A 10989-nucleotide genomic window follows, 5' to 3' on the forward strand; every position below is an offset into this window, starting at 1 on the left:
GCGTCAGTATAGAGACAAAGTAGAATCTCAATTCAACGGCTCAGACACAAGAGGTATGTGGCAGGGTCTACAGTCAATCACGGACTACAAGAAGAAAACTAGCCCAGTCACGGACCAGGATGTCTTGCTCCCAGGCAGACGAAATAACTTTTTTGCCCGCTTTGAGGACAATACAGTGCCACTGACACGGACTGCAACGAAAACATGCGGACTCTCCTTCACTGCAGCCGAGGTGAGTAAACGTGTTAACCCTCGCAAGGCTGCAGGCCCAGACGGCATCCACAGCCGCGCCCTCAGAGCATGCGCAGACCAGCTGGCTGGTGTGTTTACGGACATATTCAATCAATCCCTATACCAGTCTGCTGTTCCCACATTCAAGAGGGCCACCATTGTTCCTGTTCCCAAGAAAGCTAAGGTAACTGAGCTAAACGACTACCGCCCCGTAGCACTCACTTCCGTCATCATGAAGTGCTTTGAGAGACTAGTCAAGGACCATATCACCTCCACCCTACCTGACAACCTAGACCCACTCCAATTTGCTTACCGCCCAAATAGGTCCACAGATGACGCAATCTCAACCACACTGCACACTGCCCTAACCCATCTGGACAAGAGGAATACCTATGTGAGAATGCTGTTCATCGACTACAGCTCGGCATTTAACACCATATAGTACCCTCCAAGCTCGTCATCAAGCTCGAGCCCCTGGGTCTCGACCCCGCCCTGTGCAACTGGGTACTGGACTTCCTGACGGGCCGCCCCCAGGTGGTGAGGGTAGGCAACAACATCTCCACCCCGCTGATCCTCAACACCCGGGCCCCACAAGGGTGCGTTCTGAGCCCTCTCCTGTACTCCCTGTTCAGCCACAACTGCGTGGCCACGCACGCCTCCAACTCAATCATCAAGTTTGCGGACGACACAACAGTGGTAGGCTTGATTACCAACAACGACGAGACGGCCTACAGAGAGGAGGTGAGGGCCCTCGGAGTGTGATGTCAGGTAAATAACCTCACACTCAACGTCAACAAAACTAAGGAGATGATTGTGGACTTCAGGAAACAGCAGAGGGAACACCCCCCTTATCCACATCGATGGAACAGTAGTGGAGAGGGTAGTAAGTTTTAAGTTCCTCGGCATACACATCACAGACAAACTGAATTGGTCCACTCACACAGACAGCATCGTGAAGAAGGCGCAGCAGCGCCTCTTCAACCTCAGGAGGCTGAAGAAATTCGGCTTGTCACCAAAAGCACTCACAAACTTCTACAGATGCACAATCGAGAGCATCCTGGCGGACTGTATCACCGCCTGGTACGGCAACTGCTCCGCCCACAACCGTAAGGCTCTCCAGAGGGTAGTGAGGTCTGCACAACGCATCACCGGGGGCAAACTACCATACTCATCTCATATGTATATACTGTACTCGATACCATCTACTGTATCTTGCCTATGCTGCTCTGGACCATCACTCATTCATATATCTTTATGTACATATTCTTTATCCCCTTACACTGTGTATAATAAGACAGTAGTTTTGGAATTGTTAGTTAGATTACTTGTTGGTTATTACTGCATTGTCGGAACTAGAAGTACAAGCATTTCGCTACACTCGCATTCACATCTGCTAACCATGTGTATGTGACAAATAAAATTTGATTTGATTCAGGAAGCTTTGTTTCCCACACTACTTTTCAGCATGTTTTCTGTGAATTAGACTATGGGAGTTTTCTAACTTTTTCCACCTTGGCTTACTGGTCTCCGGTAGTTGGTCTCGCTGACCATAACCGTGCTGGTTTGGATAGCTAGTTGGCTAAATAGCTAATGTTAGCTGGCTGGCTAAGATAACTGCATAAAGCTAATGTTATTTGATTTTTGCTTAGATGGCGTTGTGTATTTCCAAAACTGTCCATATTACTTCACACCATCATAGTGACATTTTAAGTTATTTCTGTTGTAGGTACATCATAGGTAATAGGCTGGTCCTCCATATTACTTCACACCATCACAGGTAATAGACTGGTCCTCCATATTACTTCACACCATCATAGGTAATAGACTGGTCCTCCATATTACTTCACACCATCATAGGTAATAGACTGGTCCTCCATATTACTTCACACCATCATAGGTAATAGGCTGGTCCTCCATATTACTTCACACCATCATAGGTAATAGACTGGTCCTCCATATTACTTCACACCATCATAGGTAATAGGCTGGTCCTCCATATTACTTCACACCTGACATTATCATTCTTCTGAATTCTGATTGGTTTTATGTAACAACTCCAAAAATAGAACAGTGAGGTGTAACTTTGCAATGGGACTTAAAACATTTTTGGGGAAAAATAATTTGATCTTTTTAAACTTTACCGTAACTTAACCATTTTATTTCCGGTGCCCACTCACTTTACATTTTTAGATAATAAAGCATTTGACCTTTCCACTTCGTTAACAATGGAGGATTGGTTGATTTCCAGTTTTAAGTATAGTATTAAAGATGATTGATAAGAAAAGTATTGTCCAACCATTGGGTAACTTGTTTCATGCACATCAGGTGAGGGTGAATTTCAGATGTTCACTGCTTTTATTGATGAAGGAGTGGAATTGATGAAGTTCCTCTGCTGTCCCCTGGAATAGAAGGAACACGTAAAAATGAAGAATTTTTTAGAGCCTGACAAGATGCTAGTTAGGGCTGACAATCACATTCTTCTCAAACAACCCAACATTCCGATTGGCAAAATTAGATGCTATTTTTTAAACGACAATGACCATAATGATCCACGAACCTACTTGTCTGTTTCTTTTACACCCGCTAAGAAGAATTGTCGATGGTCATTGCTATCTGGGATCCTTTGGACATCCGTACCCTAATCCCTCTAACCTTAACCCCTTCCTTAACCATTTTAAATGTCAACTTCAATGGGCTAGGGAAGTCCCAAGGATGTATCTCTACCTGAAAATACATGATCTAAGTGATTGATTGTTGGTAATCAGCAGTCATAAACACTTATTTACTTTAATGAACTACTAAAATATTTTGTCAGACAGCAGCTCTACACTTTATTGACTGACTGATCCATTCATCCTTCCATCCCTCCTCAGCCTTCCTCTCCTCTGAAGACCCAGTGAGGGTGGAGCTCAGTCAGAGAGCTGTCGAGGGACTGGTTATGAAGAACACTTTTACAGCCAGAGAGGTCACACATGGTTTAGATGGTAAATATTTATGTCTCCCTTAGTGGTTCATCACGTAAGCAAAAGGTAATATGTTCCATCATCTATGTTTATTTACATTAGTACAAATTGTCCACTGATATTGGTTCAATATCTCACCCCCTTTGGCTGTATGAAAGTTAATTTCCCCTCAGATGTACTTTTCCCCACATTCACCCCATCTCTTTACATTGCTTATGCATATTCAGTGGCCTGACTTCATCCAGACTATGTCAAAGGCCCATCCTGGTAGATCTGAATTTAATGCAGCTTGGGGTGATCGGGTGACAAAAGTCCCATTTAGGTGCCAGGTGTAACTGAGGCCATAGTTACTTCAAATCCTTTACTTTGAGTATTTTATAGAATATGACTGTATGTGTTTCTTTCTGTGTTGCAGGGGCAGTCAAGAAATGGAACAGTAAGGCCAAAGAAAATGACATAGGCAGAGCAGTGGGAGACCACCTCAAGCCCCTGGTAGAGCAGGGAGTGGTGTTTACCACTCCACCACACCTTCAGCAGGCTGGGAAAGTGGGATTGATCTGTTTGATCCATTTGTTTGTTTCAGTTTTCAATCGTTGAATCCTTTGACGTATTGTTGATTTCAAGATTATTCATTTTCAAGAAATGCACTGGGTTGGTTGAAAAGTGATACTAAACTTACTGAATGCTGAATGTTTGAAATATGAGGTGATTCGAGTCATGCTTCTTTATTGGACATTTAGCACTTGAATGTTGTCAATAAATACTGGAGTGATGTAGGCTTGTTAATAAAATTGATTATAGACCAATTCATTATACTGCGTCCAGGTGTTTAGGCTGCAACTATGTTGAAATTCATTTATCAAGTCATTGAAAAAAGACCTGAAAATATTTTTCTTTAATTATATAAAGAAAACACGACAACATCATACAAACAACATCACACCTGTTCTTTTTTTGTTAGTCACTTTCTGTTAATTTACATAAATAATAATAGATGTAAACAGAGCTCCATTTTGAAGTGTTGCATTTTGATTCAAGAGGGTCACCAACGTGGTAAGTGTAACACAACTCTTTTTTTGTTAGTACATTTGTGTTAAATCACAAATAATACTCTTTCAATTCAGAGCCTGGATTTTTCCCCTGAGGCTAAAATCCATATCATGCTGCAATCAATTTATCAAATTGAACAGGGGGCAAACATTTAGGGTGCTACATTGTGACATCATTAAAATACTCCTACTACAATGTTAAAACATTCTACATTGTGACAATATTTCATTGATATCGTGAAACAACTCCTTCATGTATGTATTTTCTGATGGTTGATAAGATATATTTTATCAGAGTATCTCTTGTCACATTGACCATAGCCATAAGGTTTCTCTCATGTGTGAGTCCAGTGGTGTGATATCAGGCTGAGTAAAATTCTTCCCACATTGATTACAGCTATGAGATTTCTCTCCTGTGTATTCTTTGATGTGATTTCAGGCTGCTTGACTGAGTAAAACTCTTCCCACATTGATTACAGCTATAAGATTTCTCTCCTGTGTGGATTCTCTGGTGAATCTTCCGATAGACAGATGTAGCAAAACTCTTCCCACATTGATTACAGCTATGAGATTTCTCTCCTGTGTATTCTTTGGTGTGATATCAGGCCGAGCTGTGTTATAATACTCATACTTACTGCACTATTCGTGATGTTAATAGAGTATATAGTCTGCTTATTGGTCATAGTATGATGTAGTTAGTAAGCCAAAAGTTCCCGGATGTCGTACTAAATTCGCCAAAATATGACATATACACGCAGTACTTTAGGGCCCATACTGCAATTCTTCAGAAAATGGGCGTGGCTTCACAGCATTTTCAGATTTGATGAAAATATTCAGGCAAAGTCCAACGAGAGCAGATACAAATGAACTGCTTTAAATTAATTATGACAAATGTTGAGAAATGTAGTAAAGTAATGACTTTTCAAATAAGTTATGTTAGCCACACTATCCTTACAAAACGCATAGCATATCTTTACAGCAGTATGTATCAGTATGTTAACTAGCTACCTAACGTTAGTTGGCTGCTTATACATCAAACTTGCCAGTATAGTAACTATATTCTAACTAACTACCCAATGTTTATTGACTTGATTAAAGCGCAGAATAACTGATGAATTTAATAACGCTCAACACCCGTTGAATATGTCCAGGTGTCAGTAAACATCTGAAAAAAACGCTCAAATTAAATTGTTGCCAGCAGCACAGTTAGTCACCAACGCTCTGGATAACATGAAAACATCCTAACCAGCTCTGCTAGGGCAAGTAAAATGGTAAGAGTGAGGTTTTCTCTGATTTGTGTCTAGCAACGTTAGCCAGTTAGCTTGTGTGCTTTACGGTCATTGTGAGGTCAGAACGCTTGGATCGACCCTACTCCTCAGCCATATAGTATTATTTTACAAACAGTGGCGTTATACGAGCTTATGTTTTGGTTTCTGGTTGGGTAATACGGTTAAAACATTTGAGGCATTGCTAAGTTATATTCTTCAATAATCAATGGTTATATAGTAAATGGGTATTTCTATAACTGCCAGTGTAGATTTCCTGGAGGGGTCAAATTGTTAGAGCTGTTAAGTCATTAGCTGTGTTAGAATACTCATACTAACTGTACTATTTGTGATGTTAATTGAGTATACAGTATGCTTATTGGTCATAGTATGATATAGTTAGTCTGCCAAAAGTTCCCGGATGTCATACTGGTTATATAGTAAATGGGTCTTTCTATAATTGCCAGTGGGGGTCAAATTGTTAGAGCTGTTGATAAAGTCATTGTATAATATTCTGGCAATTATTTTCATGCCATTACATTAAAGGCGAAATATTGTATTTTCTTAGCAAGGTGTTGCTCAAATAATGTTAGCTGCTAGTGAGCGGGATAGCTAGCTTGCAAATTGTATTAAGAGTCAGAGCATACGTAGCTAGCTAATACTGCCTGGTACCAGTGCTGGTGTAGGCCTAGATAAGCATGTTTGAGCAGCGGTATCTTATCAGAGAGGAGTAAGCGAAGAATGAAAATGACTCGCGAGAACCAGAGATCAAGATAGCCTAACTATAAGAAACTCTTCCTCCTCCCGCTGCGGCTGGCCTTCGTCATTTCTGACGTTATGCTCCTGAAGTTTCCAGGAATAGGCTACAATAGCAGTCGGCAACGTTTTCCATTTGTAGTGCAAATTTATCTAACCGTTTCTACTGATCTGGTGCCAGTTATGATTTTCATATTCACGTTTTACTGGAACAGTTTAATTTAATTTATAATCTTATCTCAAAATCATTGTCTGTGATTAATCTACATTCTATATAAATGAAAAGTAAATAAATCTAAATAATGTTTATTGCCATTGCCAACTATGTAAAAATAGTCTACAATAAAGCCAACAAATAAAAACATCTAGAAAATATCCAGATACAAAATAAATCACATTGGCTGCGCATGGTCTGTCTACATAGAACTTTAAACAGTGTATCAACTATCACCTAGATCTGTCCGAAACGGGATAGCAACATTGTATAAAATATTCTGGGCTTCTCAGTTTCCCGCACCAGTGAGTTTGGGACAGACACAGCTGTAGGCTATTTGTGAAAGGTATAAGAAGTAATCAGATATTGTATGACATTTCCACTGGATCAGAGCATTACATTTTTCCCTTTCATGTCGAGTGGTTATCAAGAGTGAGAGCTGGAAATATTTTACTAAAATCAATAGTTCATCAAAGTATTTGTAAGACTTTGTTTACTTGCTGTTTGAGGTGAGGAAAACAACATTACTTTGAGAAGCTCCACAAATCATTAGTGGTGGTGTGTAAATACTATCAGACATCCCCAATTAGGTGCATCGCGCTCTGCATCACTCTCTGCCCTCTTTTCGCTAAAACGCAATTTGGTTGCAGAAACTCCTCCATGCTAATACGGAAAACGTTAGTTATAACAACACCATAGACCTACTGTAGGACACAGAACTTCACCTAACAACATAGACCTACAGAAAGGAGCCTATATTGCAGACCAACAGTTGTCTGGCACACTGCTTAGGATACAACTTTAAAATTGTATTTCTTGCATAAAATCATTGATGTTACTACTAATGGGAAAACAAGACAAAATATGACTAAATAGGACGATTGTTGTTCACTTGAATGTCTTTAAGACAAATGTCAAATAATGAACATTCATTACAGACATCATTGTTTGTACAACATAATGGCTACGCTGTTGGCATCACCTTTTTACAGTGTATTTTTGCTGTTGTGGGCCTTAAAACCACCTGTCAGACTTTTTGTTCACACAGGAGAGCGACGTGACTATCGTGGATCCTCTGGCGGGCCTCAACAACCTCATGATGCTGACGAGGCAGAGAAGAGTCTCTCCACATCAAAACACCCCAATAAACACCAGCAGAGACCCACAGGGAAGAAATCTCATTGCTGCTCTGACTGTGGGAAAGGTTGCAAATCTTCATCAGAACTTAAAATTACACCAGAGATAACACACACAGGAGAGAAATCTTATTGCTTTGATCAATGTGTGTTCAGTTTTACTTCATCTAGCGGTCTGACATTACACTAGAGAACACAGGAGAGAATCTGTGATCAATGTGGGAATAGTTTTCCAACATCTAGCCAGATGACTTCACACCAAAGAACACACACAGGAGAGAAATCTCATAGCTGTGATCAATGTGACAAGAGATACTCTGATAAAAGATCTTTGATCAAACATCAGAAAATACATACATGAAGAAGTTGTTTCATGATATCAATGAAATAATGTCACAATGTGACAAGAGATACTCTGATAAATTATCTCTGATCAAACATCAGAAAATACAGAAAATACATACATGAAGAAGTTGTTTCATGATATCAATGAAATAATGTCACAATGTACATTGTAGTAGGAGTATTTTAATGATGTTCTACCTTATTGTTTGCCCTGTTCAATTGATTGCAGCATGATATGGATGTTAACCTCAGGGGAAAATCCAGGCTCTGAATTGAAAGAGTATATTTAACAAAAAGTGAGTAACAAAAAAAGAGCTGTGTTACACTTACTGCATTGGTGACTAACTTTAATCAAAATGCAGCACTTCAAAATGTAGCTATCTGTTTTCTACAAGTTGAAAAAGCTGCTTGTTTAAAAAATACATGTAATATGATAATTGTTGCAGATGTTTGTGTATATACACACATGAAAGCAGTACAATAAATTGGTCTGTAAATCAATTTTACTAACAATCTGACATCACTCCAGTATTTCTTGACAACATTCAAATGATAATTGTCTTTATTCCACTACTGAAGAAGCATGACTCAAATCACCTACTCATATTTCAAACATTCAGCCTGACAAAATATACATGTTTTATTATTCCATGCCTCACCATTAAGTGAAGTATTTTGACAAAGTGGTGTACATTTGGTTTTGATTTTCATATTTACAATTCATATAACATTTAGTAATCATAATTATTTATGGAACCAGCTGACCATATTTGGGAACAATTATATTGACAATGTTTCCCTGATTTTAGAATATCTAGATTCATTCTCAGATGTGCTAACCCAAATGCATGACATTGGGGACTGAGCCCGATCCAACAACATGCCTATCGAGTGAACCCTGAAAAGAGAGCAAGAAGTAAGGTGGAAAGTTACTACGGATATTGCAGGAATTGGTTTCTGATTGTCTCAAGGATGGGCAGTCAACAAGTTTTGCGTTTAGCCAGTGCGTTGCCATGGACCACAATTTTGACTGCACGTTTTTCCATATTGGAGATGAGTTTTGTTTGGTCTCGTTCCAAGGGGACGAGAGTTCTAGAAGCTAGTGTGTTTTAGGATTCTATTAAAAGAAAAATGATTTAAAAATAATTATATTGTATATTATTATTTAGAAATATGTGTTTTCTTGTTTTTAATTGTTGACAGCCAGTAGACACCATGTTTTATATTGTAGAAGCATTGTAGTTGATTATGTGAAATGGAAGTTTTCTGTTGGGGGTAAGCAAACATGTCTTGCTAGATGTGGAGAGTCAACACCTTTAGTCGATCCACTTTTGGGTTTGCTTCCTGTTTTTAAGTTTGGTATGGGTTTTTCTTTCGTTTCCCTCTTCTTGGGCAGATTTAGTGGGTCTCATGGTCGGTGTCTTTTAGGTCCCAGTTGCTACTAGTCAACTTTCAGTGGACACAGAGCAAAACTTCAACATTGTTATAATACTTTTATTGCATCAAATGGTTGTTTTATGCAACAGAATAGAGGGTTCTTAGAACTATTGTGTCTGTGTTCCACTAAGGATGGGCCTCTGGGAGATAACACTGACAGGAGATTTACAATGTCTTTTGGGTGATAAAACCTAACGAGACCGTATTCCAGAGCATGAGTTAATGTTTCTGTTCTATATGGTACCAGGGAGAGATGACCTCACGGCCAGACCCTGGTCTCTACACAAAGAGTACTGTTTTTACAGCAGATACTTATAATTCTCAGCAGACAGTATCTTTCATACAAATTTTAACCTTGTGACCCATTCTATACATCTGTTGTTGGTCGTGTAGGTTGAATGGGGTGTATCTTGGCTGTAAAAGACCTTTGTACTTTTGTATCGTGGCTCTCAACGAATCATCTGGGGGTGATTTGTCGACCAGCCATCATTATTGTAGAGCACTCAATTGATTCACTTTATATCTGTGCGTTGTATTGACCTGCTCCCTTATTAATAAGTGAATAAATATTTAAATTGAACTCTGACTTGTGTGATAAGTTTATCTCATTTGATATTAAAGAAATTAACCACATTTGGCGATGGGCATGTTAATCTTCACTTATGGATTCTGACGACCCAGGTAAATCATGCACGAGGGATCCCTCAAACATGGGATCTCTGGGAGACCACACTTTGGGAACGGAGCAGATGGTCCCACCTTTGATCTGAGAGGCAGCGAGCCGAGTGGATACCGCATCTCAAACGCAGTTAACAAAAAAAGAATGACTTGCGAAACACGTAAAGTGGAGTTTTTTGAAAATCCTCATAGGCTCCAAGTGAGTATTCCTGAGTGAGGGGGGCACCTTGGAGGTGTAAAGAGGGCCAAGTCAGCTATCTGTGTGATCTGGATGAAAACTAGAATCTGTGTTTACTAGTTAAGACCATTTATGATATAGTATAAGCTAGTAAGGGTGCACCTGTAATTTTTTAAACCTGGACCCCATTTTAGGAGTATTGAAAGATGTAAATGTATGAGTTGCATTATCCTCGGAACGATCCATGAGATAGAAATGTGAAAATATTCCTGCAGGTTAAAATATTGTTGAAAAACGAATTGATTAGGTATGTTTGGGAATGGCATTGTGTGACTGATACGAGAGTTGTGGAAATGAGTCTTAATCTGACGTTTGGATAGTAAACATATAGAAATATGCTTGATCAGATTGAAATTTGGATGATAGTTTAGAAAGGTTCCTGGGAGACTTGATTTTCCCGTGGTCTCTGGGGGGTTAGAGAACCGTTGACCATGGTCCATTGTCTGGGAAACAAAAGTTTATTTTTTTATTCTGCTGGGAGTATGTTTGGAGAGCTGCTTCTTAGAGAGTCCTTGAACAAGCTAATTGATTAGTTTTCGTGAGTACCTAAGAATTTCTTACATTTTATATGGATTCTGTGAATATATGAAAATATGATGAATTGTATGTGTGTTTAATGATTATTAGAGTTTTGATAAAGTTAAACTGGGAATATAACTAGATACAATTTAAGCAAC

The sequence above is a fragment of the Oncorhynchus masou genome, chromosome 4 (assembly GCF_036934945.1).
Source record: "Oncorhynchus masou masou isolate Uvic2021 chromosome 4, UVic_Omas_1.1, whole genome shotgun sequence".
Taxonomy (NCBI): Eukaryota; Metazoa; Chordata; class Actinopteri; order Salmoniformes; family Salmonidae; genus Oncorhynchus; species Oncorhynchus masou.